Here is a 20,460-nt window from a genome sequence, read left to right on the forward strand (position 1 = left end):
GGAGCTTTTTACATTTTAGAAAGCAGAACATTTAGTTCCCACAAGGAATAAATTGCTGCAAACTGTTTGTCAGGGACTTTTTCCCATCTCGCTGTTTAATTAAGCATGCATGCTCAGCCGAGCAGGGTGTGAATGTGTATTGGGAGAAATAGCTGTCTACCAAATGGGCAGATTCGCCAGTGGCTATCTCAAGAGTGTGACAGTTTCGCCAGTGGCTATCTCAAGAGTGTGACAGTTTCACCAGTGGCTATCTTAAAAGTGTGATGGTTTCGACAGTGGCTATCTCAAGAGTGTCACAGTTTTGCCAGTGGCTACCTCAAGAGTGTGATGGTTTCGACAGTCGCTATCTCAAGAGTGTGACAGTTTTTCCAGTGGCTATCTTAAGAGTGTGATGGTTTCGACAGTGGCTATTTCAAGAGTGTGACAGTTTCGCCTGTGGCTATCTCAAGAGTGTTACAGTTTCGCCAGTGGCTATCTCAAGAGTGTCACAGTTTCTCCAGTGGCTATCTTAAGAGTGTGCAAGTTTCTCCAGTGGATTTCTCAAGAGTGTGACAGATTCGCCAGTGGCTATCTCAAGAGTGTGGCAGTTTCGCCAGTGGCTATCTCAAGAGTGTCACAGTTTTGCCAGTGGTTATCTCAAGAGTGTGATGGTTTCGACAGTGGCTATCTCAAGAGTGTGACAGTTTCACCAGTGGATTTCTCAAGAGTGTGACAGATTCGCCAGTGGCTATCTCAAGAGTGTGACAGTTTCTCCAGTGGCTATCTTAAGAGTGTGACAGTTTTGACAGTGGCTATCTTAAGAGTGTGATGATTTCGACAGTGGCTATCTCAAGAGTGTGACAGTTTCGCCTGTGGCTATCTCAAGAGTGTTACAGTTTCGCCAGTGGCTATCTCAAGAGTGTGACAGTTTCGCCTGTGGCTATCTCAAGAGTGTTACAGTTTCGCCAGTGGCTATCTCAAGAGTGTCACAGTTTCTCCAGTGGCTATCTTAAGAGTGTGACAGTTTCTCCAGTGGATTTCTCAAGAGTGTGACAGATTCGCCAGTGGCTATCTCAAGAGTGTCACAGTTTCTCCAGTGACTATCTTAAGAGTGTCACAGTTTCTCCAGTGGCTATCTCAAGAGTGTCACAATTTCTCCAGTGGCTATCTCAAGAGTGTCACAGTTTCTCCAGTGGCTATCTTAAGAGTGTGACAGTTTCTCCAGTGGCTATTTTAAGAGTGTGACAGTTTCTCCAGTGGATTTCTCAAGAGTGTGACAGATTCGCCAGTGGCTATCTCAAGAGTGTCACAGTTTCTCCAGTGGCTATCTTAAGAGTGTCACAGTTTCTCCAGTGGCTATCTCAAGAGTGTCACAATTTCTCCAATGGCTATCTCAAGAGTGTCACAGTTTCTCCAGTGGCTATCTTAAGAGTGTGACAGTTTCTCCAGTGGATTTCTCAAGAGTGTGACAGATTCGCCAGTGGCTATCTCAAGAGTGTGGCAGTTTCGCCAGTGGCTATCTCAAGAGTGTCACAGTTTTGCCAGTGGCTATCTCAAGAGTGTGATGGTTTCGACAGTGGCTATCTCAAGAGTGTGACAGTTTCACCAGTGGATTTCTCAAGAGTGTGACAGATTCGCCAGTGGCTATCTCAAGAGTGTGACAGTTTCTCCAGCGGCTATCTTAAGAGTGTGACAGTTTTGCCAGTGGCTATCTCCAGAGTGTGATGGTTTCGACAGTGGCTATCTCCAGAGTGTGACAGTTTTGCCAGTGGCTATCTCAAAAGTGTGACAGTTTTGCCAGTGGCTATCTCAAGAGTGTGACAGTTTTGCCAGTGGCTATCTCAAGAGTGTGATGGTTTCGACAGTGGCTATCTCAAGAGTGTGATAGTTTCGCCAGTGGCTATCTCAAGAGTGTTACAGTTTCGCCAGTGGCTATCTGAACAGTGTGACAGTTTCTCCAGTGGCTATCTCAAGAGTGTGACGGTATTGCCAGTGGCTATCTCAAGAGTGTAACAGTTTCACCAGTGGATTTTTTGCCAGTGGCTGACTCAAGAGTGTGACAGTTTCACCAGTGGCTATCTCAAGGGTATAACAGTTTCACCAGTGGATTTTCTCAAGAGTATGACAGTTTCACCAGTGGCATTCTCAAGAGTGTGACGGTTTTGCCAGTGGCTATCTCAAGAGTGTGACGGTTTTGCCAGTGCCTATCTCAAGAGTGTGATGGTTTAAACAGTGGCTATCTCAAGAGTGTGGCAGTTTCGCCAGTGGCTATCTGAAGAGTGTGGCAGTTTCGCCAGTGGCTATCTCAAGAATGTGGCAGTTTTGCCACCGGCTATCTCAAGAGTGTGACAGTTTTGCCAGTGGCTATCTCAAGAGTGTGACAGTTTCACCAGTGGCTATCTCAAGGGTATAACAGTTTCACCAGTGGATTTTTTGCCAGTGGCTATCTCAAGAGTGTGACAGTTTCGCCAGTGGCTATCTTAAGAGTGTGACAGTTTCGCCAGTAGCTATCTTAAGAGTGTAACAGTTTTGCCAGTGGCCATCTCGAGTGTGACAGTTTCGCCAGTGGCTCTCTCAAGGGTATAACAGTTTCACCTGTGGCTATCTCAAGGGTATAAAAGTTTCACCAGTGGCTATCTCAAGGGTATAACAGTTTCACCAGTGGATTTCTCAAGAGTATGACAGTTTCACCAGTGGATTTCTCAAGAGTGTAGCAGTTTCACCAGTTGCTATCTCAATAGTGCGACCAGATCAACTTTTTTTACAGTATGAAACTGGTCACTTACCCACTTACTTTAGATATATTGGCCGAACCTACATTTTTGACAGAACTAACCATCCAATGTGCATGGGGTTGAGATGGGGGAATGACGATCACAAATGTGGAGGTGATAACTTGAATTTCAACTGTCTGTTTGGCAAATAGTCCAGTTAGCTGAGACTGACATCTGCTTACTCTCCTCTTCATGTACAGGACATATGCACGCTGAGGTCAGATAGGCATGCATGTATATTTTGAGAGATGGGGTGGAATAGATAGCTGTTGGGTATCCTTAATGACCAACCTAAAGCTCAACCTAAAAGTCAACTTGATCAGCCAACAATCTAATGTGAATGAAGGCCGTCTCGCTATCCCCTGTTGGCAAATGTCGGAACAAAGAGGAATCTGCTACTAGTGAAAAGTTTCTGTGTTTTCTTATTAGGAGTTTTCCCTGTAGAAGGCGATGCATACCATGGAAGAAATGTGGGACTCCATATCCTATAATACCAGTCCCTATCGAGAATCTGGCGTTTCTATTCTATCAGCAGTGGATGAAATCCAAACCACTCTGGATGACCAAATTGTGAAGACTCAGACAATGAGGGGATCGCCTTTCATCAAGCCCTATGAGAAAGAAATCAAGGTATAAAATATTCACTTGCTTATTAGCAGAAGCTAAGGTTTCATTAGGATCTCCGAGGCTAAAGTTACATGCGGCTCCAGCTTACATGTAAAGGGGATGGTATCAAGGAGTCTCACCAAACTTTCCCTACAAATGTCCAACAATTCAGAATTCATATCCATTGAAAATTTATCTTCTAAAATGATAGCATTTTTTTTCTATCAATTTCATTTTATGTGTAATTAACTTTTTGCTCTCCTCCTTTAAGCAATGGGAGGAACGACTGATAAGGATCCAGGAAACCATTGATGAATGGCTGAAGGTGCAGGCCCAGTGGCTTTATCTAGACCCCATATTCTCTTCTGAGGACATCATGCAGCAAAGCCTGAAGAAGGACGCTTATTCCAGACTGTGGACAGAAACTGGAGAGAGATCATGAAACATTGCGTTAAAGACCCGAAGGTAAATGGATGCTTCATGGTGGACTGATACAAGAAAGCATGGTCATCTTGCATCCAGGATTGATGTTTTCCAAGAGTCCGTGTCCTGATGCTTCCATCACAAGGATTCCGGGTTATGGGGCTCCGCACTGCCTGGACTCCAGCCTCCCGCATCTTCTATTTTCTATCCAAATAGGTTCTATTTTTTTTTCAATATGAACTATTGGCACAATAGTCAATGAATGTGACCTTTTTTCAGTCTCTATAACTATATAATGGAATCTTACTTATGGGCTATCTACTTTGTTTTAGGTTTTAAGCGCCACTTCTCTGACCGGACTTCTGGAAAAACTTCAGGACAGCAATGTGCTTCTGGATAAAATCATGAAAGGGCTGAATGCCTATCTGGAGAAGAAGAGGCTTTTTTCCCACGGTATAGTCCTTTCACTTGTTGCAATGATTCTATATACTACTTAAAGAAATTTTTTTTTCTTATTTAAACGCATTGAAATCATTTTTGTAATTGGATTTCATTAATAATTTTGCACTGTTTGCCTTCTATTGGCTCTGTGTTGCGCTGGCTATTGGACTTATTTGTAATCTGTCTTTTTTCAGCTCCTCTTAGCCGATTTATGACCACAGATCACATCAAAGCTGAATGTGCAGGAAACAAAAAGCCTAACGGTGCAACATTTTTAATGAAACTGAATTGTCGCAAATACTCGCAAATAAATGGGTATTCCCATCTCCAAGATCCTATCCCAATATGTAGTAGGCGTAGTAATAATAATAATATTAGCAAATACCTCCAGTTAGAAATGTAGTATAGTTCTTCTGATTCGCTATGTCGCTTTCCCCATGTGCAGGGCATTGCAGTAGCTTCGGTATCCATGGTTACGACCACTCATATAGTGACAGTTATTTGCTAGTGGTCGTAACCTAAGCTACTGCAATGCACTGCACATGGGGTAAGCGACAAAGCAAATCAGAAGAACTGTACTACACTTCTAATTGGAGCTATTTGCTAATATTATTATTATTATGCCTATTACATATTGGGGTAGAATCCTGGAGATGGGAATACCCATTTCAGTTAAGAAAAAAAAGTTCCCAAAGCTGGATAGCCCCTTTAAGCTAGCCATACGCATGAGATATGAGATACCCGTGGTCTGAATGGTTATTTGGCTATTTCTCCTGACTCCCACATATTCTGCTGAACAGTCATGTGTTTGTTTTTAATGGGGAGAGAGGAGAAAGTCGGTACTGGACACCTCCGGCAGCGGGTTATCTCCCCTGAGAACCAAAAGACCGGGTATTGAAATCCCATCTGCCCGATCCTTCTGGCCCTGACATCCTCTATCGGGGGAGAGTCAGGAGACCCCCATACACATCAGTGGGTAGGCCGGTCCTGCTGCAATCGTCAGGTTTAAACTATTTTAATCCAATGTGTATGGGGACTGAATCTTTACTTTAAAGCTTTGCTTTTCTATTTTCTCACATAGACACTAATACAAATGGCGCCTGACCCAATACTTTAATGACATTTTTATCATATTGTGCATTTTCGCTTTAGCTTTTTCTTCCTGTCCAACGATGAAATGCTAGAAATTCTCTCTGAGACTAAAGATCCTCTGCGGGTCCAACCACATCTAAAGAAGGGCTTTGAAGGCATCGCAAAGCTGGAGTTCCTTCCTAACCTGGACATCAAAGCCATGTACAGCACCGAGGGGGAACGCGTAGAGCTCATCCAGACCATCTCCACCTCCGAGGCTCGGGGGGCCGTGGAGAAGTGGCTCATCCAAGGGGAAGATGTCATGTTAAGGAGCGTGCATGATGTTATTGCTCGGTCACGAATGGTACGGATCTACCTACAGACCAAAAGCATTAATTGGAACTAATCTAGTACTTTTATATTTGTATAAGATTATTTGGCAGCAGTGAATGATTTGTGGATGATGTATCTCTTGCTATAGAGCCAGGTAGCAGATCTTCTACCTGCAATCGGTAGAAATGAATTTGCTGGATAATACTAGTAAGGTTGTCCCTCTCTTAAATGCTTCTGTCAACGTAATTTAACTTTGTTTTTTAAAAGGCATACCCCGAGACTGCAAGAAAAGACTGGGTGAGGGAATGGCCGGGACAGGCCGTGCTCTGTGTGTCTCAGATGTTCTGGACAAGTGAAGTGCATGAAGCTATCGGCAGTGGCCCAGAGGTACGGCATAAGCTCCTTTACTGATCAAGGTGGCTTCACTATAAAGTCATGGCTGGAAGTGTTGGCACCCTTGAAGTATTTTTCCATAAAATTATTGCAATTGCATGTGTATTTTTTGTTATACACATGTTTATTTCCTTTGTGTGTATTGGAACAACACAAAAAAACAGAGAAAAAAGGCAAATTGGATATAATTTCACACAAAACCCCAAAAATGGGCCAGACAAAATTGTTGGCATCTTTCCAAAATTGTGGGTAAACAATTTTGTTTCAAGCATGTGATGCTCGTTCAAACTCACCTGTGGCAAGTAAAAGGTGTGGGCAATATGAAAATCACACCTGAAACCCGATACAAAGGGGAAAAGTTGACTCAATCTTTGCGTTGTTACGTGCCACACTAAGTAGGGAGAACAGAAAGAGGAAAAGAGAACTGTCTGAGGACTTGAGAACCAAAATTGTTGACCAATATCTTCTTTTTGTGTTCCAATACACACAAATTAAATGAACATGTGAACAACAAAACATGTGTAATTGTAATAATTTTCTGGGAGAAATACATATATATACATTCATAGACAGACTTCATGTGTTCTCCTGCTAATAGACTGTCATACCCAGGGACGCAGCTTATAGGAGTTTCCAGGGGCGGATATACCATTGGTGCAACAGAGGTAAGGGGACCCACATTCACATCAAAAGATGCAAGTAGCTTCTTTCACAGTATGTTATTAGACTGCAAAGAGCCCATGTACTGTTCTTGCCCAGGGGTCTTCTCCTGGGGGTTGCAGTTGTTCAGCGGCTCAATATCTTGAAGGTACCCAAAAGGCTCCATAGTATTTGATAGTTGGGATTTTGCATTGATTCATGCATCTTGTCTAGAGATGAGCAACTAAATTTGCAGGACCTTGGTCTAAGAGAGCAGGTTAGTAGTCTGCGGCTGTTGGATGGGAGCCTTGCTAACCGCCTCTTACATGCCGGCATCCCTGGCTCCTCTTTTGATTAGCCGGCCAGGCGTGATGTCATTTGTGCCTCACACCACAACTATGACATCGACATCAAAAGAGGAGCCGGAGATGCTGTTTCATGGAGCTCCGGTCCTGCGGCCGTGGAATACTGACCCGACTGTTGGACCAGAGTCCTGCAAATCCATTCGCTCATCTCTACTCGCGTCATATCTACCAATAAGGGAAGACATTGTATGGGATTTCCCATAATACCAGCATAAAATGAATCCATCTGCATTGAGTTTTCCATGCTGTTTGTGGCAGGGTTTTATAGAGGTACATCTGGGTATTTGGAGCTCTGGGTTCAATCCAGTTCTCCAACTTCTATAAAGATATGTTGTAAAATTGTTGTGTACATTATAAAGTGCCTGCATATTGTGGAGTTCTCCATCTAGTCTGCAGCTTATAATCTGTATAGATTTCAGCCCCCTTGCAATATGTATGTTCTATGAATGTTTCTGCAGATGATTTCACCGTTACATCCTTCTTGTAGGGCCTGAAAAACTCCTATGATAATCTGCAGCTCCAGCTAAATGATATTGTGGAGCTTGTGCGAGGAGGCAAATTGTCCCAGCAGACTCGCAGCACATTGGGGGCTCTCGTCACCATAGAGGGGCACGCTCGTGACGTGGGCATGGAAATGATCCAAACAGGTTTGTGCAAACATCATGGCTGGCACCAAACTTTCCAATACCATGTTCTATTTATCATACACTACATGGAGAAAGGCATTGTGCCCCCTCCACATTACACCTACAGGGGCTTTTATGGCCTCCTATTCTAAATCCATATACAGGATGTTAATATGGAGTCCGTCCCTCTACAGATATCACAGCTCAATATGCAGAGCACCTTCATACATTTCACCCCATTCCTATCTTCTTTCCATATCTATGTTATATTCCCCCCCTCTTTTCTTTGAGTTTTCATAGGACACAATTGATCTTGTCACAGTAAAGCAATCTTGGGGTGTACTTACAATGACGTCTATGGGGCAGTAGTCATTTCTGCATATTGAGATGGTGGTCACTATATAGGAATGTTTTGGCATCTGTAGGTGTCGGCATCCCCTGTATATGACTCATTGCCACAATTGATATTCTTTATAGTCAGTGGTTTGGATGGCCTAGGTGCGGTGTGTAATATTTTCTATCAATGGTGTGTGTGCCCTCCTCTGTGCGGTGTCCTTCCATAACCATGGATGTACTAATAAAGGGGTTTTATGTCAATTCCTTTAATGACCTTTTGTTCGGTTTCTTTGTAGGTATTATGTAATTCTCTGAATGGTCAGCCATTCTAAGCCTGAGCAGACATATGGCAATGTAATTGATGTGTGACTGACATTGTTCTTCCCTATGTTGCGGTGACATATTTATGCTGCCATTGTGCAGTATTTGTTCTAATTAATCATCCTAAAGGTGTTTAGTGGGGTTGAGGTTGAGAACGTGTGTGAAACAGTTCTGCTCTTCTATTCCCTTAGGGTTGGAAGCTACAATTGTTTAAAATGTCTTGTGCTGAAGCATTAAGATATCTTTTCACTGGAGCTAAGGGGCCTAGACCAACCCCTAAAAACAAGGCCATACCCCCACTAGCAAACTGTACAGCGGGCACAATGCAGTTAATAGGGTAACGTTCTCCTGGCATTCACCAAATCCAGACTCGTCCATCAGATGCCAGATAGAGAAGTGTGATCCGTCACTGCACAGAAAAGGTCTCCTCCAGAGTCCTGTGGTGGCGGCTTCACACCACTCCATCCGACGCTCGGCATCGTGCTTGGTGATGTAAGGCTGCATGCAGCTGCTCGGCCATAAAGCTCCTGGCGGGGGCGCAGTGTTTGTGGTGATGTTGTTACCAATGGAGTCAGGAAAGCGTTCTGCCCTCTGCTCCTCAGCACTCAGTGACCCTGCTCTGTAATGTTCCGGGGTCTCCTGAGTTGCTGCAGTTCCTTCTACTCCTTAATAATATCACTCACATGTGATGGGGGAAGATTTAGGAGGGAAGAAATTTAATATCCAGACTTGTTACCCTGGTGGCTCCTATTACAGGACCGCGCTGGTATCAGAGAGCTCTGCACCACCAGCCGTTCTGTCATATGTTAGTAACAGCACACAGCATGGGAGGGCGGATGTTATACACCGGGGGGCGTGGGAATTGATGTTATACACTGGTGGGGGCGAGAGTCTTAATGTTATACAAGGCCGAGGGGCCAGATGTTATACCCTAGGGGTACGAGGGGCTAGATGTTATACATGTCCGAGGGCTGGATGTTATACAGTGGGGTTGAGGGGATGTATTTTATACACTGGCGGGGGGGCGAGGGGCGGATGTTATACACCGGGGGAGGCGAGAGGCCGGATTTTATAAACTGGGGGCTGAGAGTCCGGATGTTATACACCGTGGGCAATGGAACTAAATGAAAAAAGCAGAATTCGGTGACTAGGAGTTTTGTCCTATAATGTATGTGCATTTGCCTTCCCTTTAGAAACTCTCCCTCGTGATTCTGCAGTGTCTTAGAGGTTGACTATCTTTTCCTACATTGCTCAGGAGTTTCTCATGAAACAGACTTCCAGTGGCTTGCCCAACTCCGCTATTACTGGGAGAATGAGAATGCGAGAGTGCGAATCATCAACTGCAATGTGAAGTCCGCCTATGAGTACCTGGGAAACTCCCCACGCCTGGTCATCACTCCGCTCACTGACAGATGCTAGCGGACTCTGCTATGATGTGATGGGTTATGCTCAGAAATCTTTTTGACTTTTGCATGATGCATGAAACTTATTAGAAAGTTTATTGATATTTCATACCAGTTCTTCCATGTTTCATTGGTAGATCGGTGCTTTTTATCTAAATCTTGGTGGAGCTCCAGAAGGTCCGGCCGGCACAGGAAAAACTGAGACCACCAAAGATTTGGCCAAGGCGCTGGCCGTGCAGTGTGTGGTCTTTAACTGCTCTGATGGTTTGGACTACATAGCAATGTCAAAGGTACATACAATGTTAAGCTGCTCCATTGCAGATAATAAACTGACTCCAACCGATATTCTGCTGACATCTTTTGATTATACAGTACAGACCAAAAGTTTGGACACACCTTCTCATTTAAATTTTTTTCTGTATTTTCATGACTATGAAAATTGTACATTCGCACTGAAGGCATCAAAACTATGAATTAACACATGTGGAATTATATACTTAACAAAAAAGTGTGAAACAACAGAAAATATGTCTTATATTCTTGGTTCTTAAAAGTCGCAGGTTAACAGCAGCTCAGATTAGAGACCAGGTCAATGCCACACAGAGTTCTAGCAGCAGACACATCTCTACAACAACTGTTAAGAGGAGCCTTTGTGCAGCAGGCCTTCATGGTAAAATAGCTGCTAGGAAACCACTGCTAAGGACAGGCAACAAGCAGAAGAGACTTGTTTGGGCTAAAGAACACAAGGAATGGACATTAGACCAGTGGAAATCTGTGCTTTGGTCTGATGAGTCCAAATTTGAGATCTTTGGTTCCAACCACCGTGTCTTTGTGCGACGCAGAAAAGGTGATCGGATGGACTCTACATGCCTGGTTCCCACCGTGAAGCATGGAGGAGGAGGTGTGATGGTGTGGGGGTGCTTTGCTGGTGACACTGTTGGGGATTTATTCAAAATTGAAGGCATACTGAACCAGCATGGCTACCACAGCATCTTGCAGCGGCATGCTATTCCATCCGGTTTGCGTTTAGTTGGACCATCATTTATTTTTCAAAAGGACAATGACCCCAAACACACCTCCGTGCTGTGTAAGGGCTATTTGACCAAGAGGGAGTGTGATGGGGTGCTACGCCAGATGACCTGGCCTCCACAGTCAACAGACCTGAACCAAATCGAGATAGTTTGGGGTGAGCTGGACCGCAGAGTGAAGGCAAAAGGGCCAACAAGTGCTAAGCATCTCTGGGAACTCCTTCAAGATTGTTGGAAGACCATTTCCGGTGACTACCTCTTGAAGCTCATCAAGAGAATGCCAAGAGTGTGCAAAGCAGTCATCAAAGCAAAAGGTGGCTACTTTGAAGAACCTAGAATATAAGACATATTTTCAGTTGCTTCACACTTTTTTGTTAAGTATATAATTCCACATGTGTTAATTCATAGTTTGATGGCTTCAGTGTGAATGTACAATTTTCATAGTCATGAAAATACAGAAAATCTTTAAATGAGGTGTGTCCAAACTTTTGGTCTGTACTGTATATACTTTTTTTTTGTTTTTCCAAGGGCTGGCCTCATCGGGAGCATGGGCGTGTTTTGATGAGTTTAACCGTATTGAGCTGGAGGTGTTGTCCGTGGTGGCCCAACAGATTCTCCGCATCCAGAGAGCCATCCAGATGAAGATGGACATGTTCATCTTCGAAGGAACAGAACTGAAGCTTAACCCAAATTGCTTCGTAGCCATTACCATGAATCCTGGCTACGTGGGACGTTCTGAGCTGGTAAAGAGTCCCAGTGCCTTGCATCGGGCCCTTCCACAACATTTCTATAGGATTCAGCTCAGGACTATGACTCGGCCATTCCAAAACTTTGTTTATTCAACCATTCTTTTGTAGAACGACTTGTGTCTTTGGGCCATTGTCTTGCTGCATGACCCACGTTTTCTTGAGATTCAGTACATGAACTGATATCCTGATATTTTCCTTTAGCATTTGCTGATAGATTTTAGAATTCATTGTTCCATCAATGATGGCAGCCGTCCTTGGCCAAGTGCAGCAAAACAGGCCCAAAGCATGTTACGATTACCATCTTTGTGTTTCATAGATGATAGGAGGTTCTTATGCTGTAATGCAGTATTTTCTTTCTGCAAACATATAGCTTCTCACTTAAAATCTCTATCTTGGCCTCATCCTTCCACAAAGCATTATTCCAGTTACCTATTGATGTGCCCAGGTGAGTTTTAGCAGTGGCATTTTAAATCGCATTGCCTTTCTCCTTGCAATCCTGCCATGCTCGCCATTGTTGTTCATTGTCCTTCTGATGGTGGACTCATGAACAATTACATTAGCTAATCTGAGGAGAGGCCTTTAGTTGCTTAGAGGTTACCTTGAGTTCCTTTGTGACCTCACAGACTGATGTAGCTTGAAGTCAAATTTATGCAGTAATATAGAAATTTTTGAGGGGTTCACAAACTTTCAAGTAAATACTAGGTTTACAGAAGAAACATAAGATTTCATAAAAGGGATTATTCTCCCCGAAATCTATATGAGATTGTACATTTCCTATGTATAATCACAACACCTGATGCCCTCATTTCTGCAAGCTCCTTAATATTGATGTCCCATTCTCCTATTTTCCAAAATGGACACAGTAGAGGTGTGGAGAGAGATTTGGAAAGTGTTAAAGGAGTATTCCCATCTCCAAGATTCTATCCCAATATGTAATAGGTGTAATAATAATATTAATAGCAAATACCTCCAATTGGAAATATAGTATAGTTCTTCTGATTAGCTATGTCGCTTAACCCATGTGCAGGGCATAGCAGTAGTTTAGGTATCCATGGTTACAACCACTAGCAAGTAACTAACTGTTACTATGAGTGGTCGTAACCATGGATACCTAAGCTACTGCAATGTCCTGGACATGGGGTAAGAAACATAGCTAATCAGAATAACTATACTACATTTCTAATTGGAGATATTTGCAAACATTATTATTATTATACCTATTACATATTGGGACAGGATCTTGGACATGGGAATACCCCTTTAACTACACTTTGACTGATTTCTTCTGATGTGGAATAGACACATCACTTTTAGGTCTGGGGTGGAGGATAGTGTAAATGGATATAATGGGTTCCCCGGCTCTATGCCTAGTTTACAGTAATTTAGTTTCATTTGTTGACTGACCCATCTGGTTTGCGCATTTCAGGTTCTTTTCCGGACTGTAGCAATGATGGTCCCCAACTATGCTCTGATTGCGGAGATCTGCCTTTATTCTTACGGTTTTCTGCACGCTAAACCTCTCTCGGTGAAGATGGTAATGACTTACCGGCTGTGCTCGGAGCTGCTCTCGTCCCAGTTCCATTATGATTATGGGATGCGTGCAGTAAAGGCTGTGCTGACCGCTGCTGGCAATCTGAAGCTGAAATTCCCTCATGAAAATGAAGAGATTCTTGTAAGTTCTGAACTGTTGGTCGCTTTACATCTCGTATAGGATAGCATTACCATCTTACCGAGAAGCATTTGGATCACAAAAATTAAAGATGTATGATTTTATAGTAGCAGACAGAGACTTGCAAATAATTTCTGCACATTACTGTTCCTGGCTTGTTAGATCTCATCTGTGCAAAAATGTCAAAACTATAGTTGTTAAACACGTAGCTTGTTCATCTTATGGGACAGTTTTGATTTTTAACTTAATCGCATGTATTTTAGGCTAAAAATCATTTTAACAATTGGGTTTTATTAAAAACGTTGCATCGCTTGGCTTTCACCGGCTTTTTGATTCCCTGCACATTCAATTTTGATAAGGTCTGTGGTCATAAATAAACTGAGATGAGCTCAGAAAAAGACAGATAAAACATTTACAAACTCCCCGTCAGCCAGCAAAAACGAGTTCACTGACAGTATCTCACTTAACTCATTCTGCAGCCGGCAATTAACAGTGCAACACAGAGGTCACATGTATTCCCTATGGAAAAACAATTCTGCAGCATATTTTAGTGCAACTCAGCAGCGTTCCATTCCTCTTTTATCATTCCTGGAAATGTAGGAATTAATTGAAATCTGTCAATAACGAGTCCCCTACACAGTCTGACAATGTCACCACTGTTTGGGCACAGTCAGATTGTATAGGGTTGTCCCCTATATAGATTATATATACATTATATATCATTTACACATACATTTCCAGGAGGTATAACAGAGGGACGATACAATGTAGAGTTTTAGGAAAAGAGGTTTCATCCTTATTTTTTGGAGAATACTATTCTTTACTAATACAGACATACCACAAGAACTGACGGCTCCTTTGTAATGGGGTTCTTCACTTTTAATATTGTTTCATGTCATATTGTATATGAATTATTTTATCATTTAATCCTTTTTCATTCTATTTAGCTCTTGCGGTCAATTAAGGATGTAAACGAACCCAAATCTTTGTCTCCTGATATTCCTCTGTTCAATGGGATTACCAGCGACCTGTTCCCTGGCATTCAACTTCCGAAAGCCGACTATAAGGTATTAAAATATAATAGTGTCTTAAAGGGGTTTTCCAAGACTTAAAGAGGACTTGTCCCTCGCCATAAATATGTAAATGCCGCTGTTCTCCTGACTCCGGCATTGTTTTTCTTTTCCTCCTGCTCCTCTCCGTTCCTGACATCTGTTGCTCTCCTCTAGCCCTTTAAGCCAACTGGGCAAGGCCTTCCTGAAGACTCCCACAGAGAGGACTTGATGACCACACCCACTTGGCTATTAAAAATTATGAACTAGATTTCTATAAAGAGGCTATATCTCAGGAATGGAGAGGTGCAGGAGCAAAAGAAAACAACACCGGATTCAGGAGAACAGCGGCATTTACACCAGGTAATAAAATTGCATAATAATGGCAAGTGATAGGTCCTATATAGCTGGCCAGCTATCATTTCGATGACCGTTATCTTTCCCGGCTCCCCCATATTCAGGAATGCTCGCTCCTGTTTTCTCTATGACCGAGTCGCTGCCAGAATCTTATGGCAGCTGCTAATTTCAGGGTCAGAAAGTAAGGATCGGGTGATTAAATTCCAACCGCCCGATTTTTATGTCCCCCAACATAATCTGTCATGAGGCCCCCATACACAGTAGATGGTAGACCAATCCCATTGAATTCACCCGATCCTGATCCACTGCTTTGGAATTGGGTTACATGACCTTGTCACTCATCGTCCGGTCCCATTAGTGCAACCTGGGCAGCTGCACAGGGGCACCAGAGGTAAGGGGGCTCACTTATACCTCCAATGCAGGATGATCTGATGTAGAAAAAAAAATGGTTAAAACATCTGTGAGTGATTTATCGCTAGTTTAGTTGTAGGTTATGGAGAATTTTTTTTTAGATGAATGAATCGATTCGCAGGAGACTAATCCAATGGCCAGGTGTCATGGGTGTGTCAGATGTGACAGACAGTCGCCCTGCAGTTGGTTGCAGGAGATCCCTTCGTTTGGCATTACAGACATCTTCTTAGCGGTCTCACTGTAGGACCCAGCGGCTACCTCCCTCCTGTTCTAACTGACAATCAGGCCTGGGTGTTTAAATACTTCCTGGTTGCTACACAGAGGTGCCAGTGATATTCACATGACCCCTTGTGAAGGCTTGGAGCAAGTGCAGTTCTTACTTCCTCTCTGGTGCTAAGAGGATGTGTGTGCCATCTCTCTGAAGTCGACTCAAGCTAAGCTACTTCCCCTGTGTCTGTCTCCCCTTGCTGTCTTTAGTTGTCAGTGGGGATCGACTAGTGCTCACCCCCCCTTCCCTATCCAGGGCCAAGTGCTAAGGAAATACAGGGATAGGTTCCTGTGCGGCAATTGGTGAGGAACCAATATAGAGTCGGTAGGGGAGACAGGGTGATTGCAGATCAGCCTAGGAGGTCTCCATTTCCCCCTTTCCCTAGTGTCTGGGCTCCCTTCCCCTCATCCCTTTGTGTCGCACTTTGTCTTTCCTACACTGTGCGGGACATCAGGTCAGTGGTGGGCACTGAATGAGACCCCTGAGAGCCACCTTATTTCTTTCTGCCCCCTGGCTCTTCTTCAGATTAGCCGGCCTGGCATGACGTTATGGTTGCAGTATGATGTACACCAGGCCATATAATCAGAAGAGGAGCCGGGGATGCCGGCAGCTAGGAGGCGGCTATCAGGGGTCCCGTCCAGCGGCCACAGAATACTGATCTGGGTCCTGAAAATGTATTCTCCCACCTCTAATTGGATCCACTGTAAACAGACTGATGAAATATTTTACCTTCCTTTTGCTCAGGATTTACTGGAATGCGCACAGGAGAGCTGTGCTGGACACAACATCCAGCCCGAGAAGGTCTTCCTGGAGAACATGATCCAGACGTATGAGATGATGATTGTCAGACACGGGTAAGCTGGAACTACAGAAGTCCATGGGACGGGGGATTTATTCTTCGCTGTTTCCATTTTATACAATGGACCATGCTGCATTTTGTTTATCCCGTACAGTTTTATGTTGGTTGGAGAGCCGTTCTCTGGAAAAACGAAGGTCCTCCACGTCCTCGCTGATACGCTGTCTCTTATGAGTGAGCGAGGGTGCGAAGAAGAAAAAGTGATTTACCGGACAGTGAACCCTAAAGCCATCACCATGGGGCAGCTGTTCGGGCAGTTTGATCCAGTGTCACATGAGGTTCGTCTATGATTGGAATTATTGTTTATAATACTAATATCTTTGCTGAAAATGGGAAAATCTCCCCTTTTATGGCTTATGGACATGGTAGAAGGGGTTCCTTCAGAGACATAGACCCCAGCCATACATTGCCGGGCAATCATTTTATTATGACTTACTCCCTGTTTGCACAAAAATTTTATTTTCCTCATCAGACATGGAAGCAACAAATTGTATTATTTATGCCAGAAATTAGCATAAATTTGCATACTTCCAGACACACTCTGACTAGACTGTGTCTGGCCTCACTCAATACACTTGCTTTGAGTGAGGTCACGCACTTCTAGTTGGCATGTGACCGCATATATGCAAATCACTTACTTGCAGTCTCTCCCGGTGCCGGCACGTTCACTTCAATAGGGGCCACGTGTAGTCAATACATGTGTATCATCAATATCATAATCCCAGGTATTCCCTTTAATAATCCTTTCAATTGTGGGATTGTATTGGATTTTATGGGAAGAGCAATTTTATTGATGCCTCTCTTCATTTGCAGTGGACCGATGGGATAGTCGCTAATACTTTCCAGGAGTTTGCATTATCTGAGACCCCGGAAAGAAAATGGGTGATCTTTGATGGACCTATTGATACGCTAGGGATAGAAAGTATGAACACAGTCCTAGATGATAATAAAAAGGTAACTCTCTATTTTACTTTGTGAAAACTTTTTTTTTTTTATTTAACCGCTTCCCGACCGCCCACTGTACATAAACGTCGGCGCTGCCTGGGCTCTGTGCAGCGCGGACGCTTAAAAACAGTGGGTGGTCCTGCAAGCGCTACGGGTGCGGTGCAGAGCGATAGCTCTGACAGGGAACATCATCAGGACCTGATTGGATCAGGTCCCAGTGATGTTAACCCTTTGCTGTCTTCTATATGCCGCGATCTATAGTGATCGCGGCATATAGAAGACAGCAGGAGGAGAGGGGGTCTTCTACTTACCTCTCCGACGACCCCTGATACCTTCCAGGACCTGACGTTGCTATGGCAGCTGGAGGTCACATGACCGCCTCCAGATCTGCCATATATGGTGTCCTGCCAGGCTCAGCCTGCAGCTGAAGCCTGGCAGGAGACTCTGACTGTGAAACAGTCAGCAAAGATCTCATGTAATGTAATATATGTCTATTACATTACATGAGATCAGTGATCAGAAAAATAAAAATTAATGTCCCATACAGGTACTAAGTAAAAATGTAAAAAAAATGTTTTCAAACTACTAAAAAAAAATCACAAAATAAATAAATAAAATATTAAACCGATAAATCCGTATATTTATGCAAAAACAAAAAAAGTACACATTTGGTATCGCCGCATCCGAAACAACCCGAGCTATTAAACTGTCACACTAATTAACTCCTTCTGTGCACACCGTAATAAAAATAAATAAAAAACGGAGCATGACACATGACTTTGTCGGCCGAAATATGGAAAATTATAGCTCTCAAAATATGGCGACGCAAAAACTAGATTTTAGAAAAAAAAGAGTCTTTTAGTGTGTTACAGCTGTCAGTCATAAAAACCCGATATAAATCTGGTATCTCTGTAATCGCACCGACCCGAAGAATAAAGTAATCTCATCACTTATACCGCACGAGGATCTGCGTAAAAAATAAATAAAACCAATTCTTCACCTGCTACTGATTTGTTTATTATGTCTCCCAATGTGCTCACTATGCATCTAGATAAGTTCCCTAAGGGGTCTAGTTTCCAAAATGGTGTCACTTGTGGGGGGTTTCCACTGTTTAGGCACATCAGGGGCTCCCCAAATGCAACATGGCGTCCGCTAATTATTCAAGCAAATTTTACATTCAAAAAGTCTAATGGCGCTCCTTCCCTTCCGAACCCTGCAGTGCACCCAAACAGTGGTTTTCCCTCACATATGGGGTATCAGCGCGCTCAAGAGAAATTGCACAAAAAATTTTGGGGTTCATTTTTTCCTGTTACCCCTGCAAAAATAAAAAAAATTGGGTCTAAAGTAATATTTTTGTGAAAAAAGTTAAATGTTAATTTTTTTCTTCCACATTCCAAAAATTCCTGTGAAGCACCTGAAGGGTTAATAAAGTTCTTGAATGTGGTTTTGAGCACCTTGAGGGGTGCAGTTTTTAGAATGGTGTCACTTTTGGGTATTTTCTGTCATAAAGAGCCCTCAAATATGATGTGGTCCCTAAAAAAATGTTTTTGTAAATTTTGTTGGAAAAATGAGAAATCGCTGGTCAACTTTTAACCCTTATAGCTCCCTAACAAAAAAAAATTTTGGTTCCAAAATTGTGCTGATGTAAAGTAGACATGTGGGAAATGTTATTTATTAACTATTTTGTGTGACATATCTCTCTGATTTAAGAGCATGAAAATTCAAAGTTTGAAAATTGCAAAATTTTCGCCAAATTTCCGATTTTTTCACAAATAAACGCAAGTGATATCGAAGAAATTTTACCACTATCATGAAGTACAATATGTCACGAAAAGACATTCTCAGAATCGGGGGAATCCGTTGAAGCGTTCCAGAGTAATTACTTCATAAAGTGACAGTGGTCAGAATTGAAAAAATTGGCCCGGTCATGAAGGCAAAAACAGGCTCTGGCGCGAAGTGGTTAAACAATTCTCGACTGCCCATATGATGATGTCATGTGTTTGGAAGCTTCTAATAGGTTTTTTGGCAACATCTGAGTTAATTAGAGACACACCTGTGGATGTATTTTAATGCACACCTGAAACACACTGCTTCTTTGTGTAGCATCATGGGAAAGTGTAAATAAATCAGCCAAGATATCAGGAAGAGAATTGTGGACTTGCACAAGTCTGGCTCATCCTTGGGTACAATTTCAAGATATCTGAAGGTGCCTCGTTCATCTGTACAAACAATTATATGCAAGTACAAACAAGATTGGAATATCCAGCCATCATACCGCTCAGGAAGGAGACGGGTTCTTTGTCCCAGAGATGAACGTGCTTTGGTCCGACATGTGCATATCAACCCCAGGACAAAAGCAAAGGACCTTGTGAAGAGGATGGCAGAAGCTAGTAAGATTGTCAGCGTGACAATTCACAGTGAAACGAGTACTGTATCAACATGGGATGAAAGACCACTCTGCCAGGAAGAAGCCATTACTCCAAAAGAAACATAAAAAATCCAGATTAATGTTTGCAAATGCACACAGGAACAAAGACCTTAATTTTTGGAGACATGTCCTGTGGTCTGATGAAACTAGAATTGAACTTTTTGTGCATAATGACCATCGTTAAGTTTGGAGGAAAAAGGGAGAAGCTTAGAAGCCTAAGAACACCATCCCAACTGGGAAACACGGGGGTGGCATCATCATGTTGTGGGGTTGCTTTGCTGCAAGAGGGACTTGGTGCACATCACAAAATACGTAGATGGCTTCATGAGAAAAGAAGATTATGTGGCAATACTGAAGCAACATCTCAAGACATCAGCCAGGAAGTTAAAGCTTGAGCAGAAATAGGTCCTCCAAATGGACAATGACCCGAAGCATACTGCCAAAATGGTAACAAAGTGGCTTAACCCCTTCGTGACCAAACCAATTTTTTTTTAAATCTGACCAGTGTCACTTTATGTAGTAATAACTCTGGAATAACATATCCCATAGCTTTTGAGACTGTTTTTTGTGACACATGATACTTTATAATAATGGTAAATTTAGGCTGATATGGTTTGCGTTTATTTATAAAAATATCAGAAACTTGGCAAAAATGTCTTAAAAATTGCACTTTTCAAACTATGATTGATTATGCCTTTAATCCCAATAGTCAAACCACACAAAAACAGTAATAAATAACATTTCCCTCATGTCTGCTTTACATCAGCACCATTTGTAAAATGTTGTTTTATTTTATTAGCATTTTAGAAGATTTAAAAATGTAGCAGTTATTTTTCATTTTTTTCAAGGAAATTTACAAAACTTATTTTTATAGGGACCTGTTCAGTTTTGAAGTGACTTTGAGGCTGCGTGCCCACTGTGCGTTTTTCAAGCGTTTTTGCTGCGGAATTTTAGGAGCGAAAACGCTTAAACGCTTGGTAATGCGTGCCC

At 42.7% G+C, this 20,460-nt stretch overlaps 1 pseudogene; it reads left to right on the plus strand.

Moving 5' to 3' along the window:
* The window catches only part of LOC141220812 (dynein axonemal heavy chain 12-like), a 63,362-nt pseudogene extending 46,287 nt beyond the window's left edge, over nucleotides 1-17,075 (plus strand).
* Nucleotides 17,076-20,460: the final 3,385 nt, after the last annotated feature.

This window comes from Phyllobates terribilis, unplaced genomic scaffold, assembly GCF_046119375.1.
Source record: "Phyllobates terribilis strain yellow unplaced genomic scaffold, ASM4611937v1 Scaffold_304__1_contigs__length_2301189, whole genome shotgun sequence".
NCBI classification, from domain to species: domain Eukaryota; kingdom Metazoa; phylum Chordata; class Amphibia; order Anura; family Dendrobatidae; genus Phyllobates; species Phyllobates terribilis.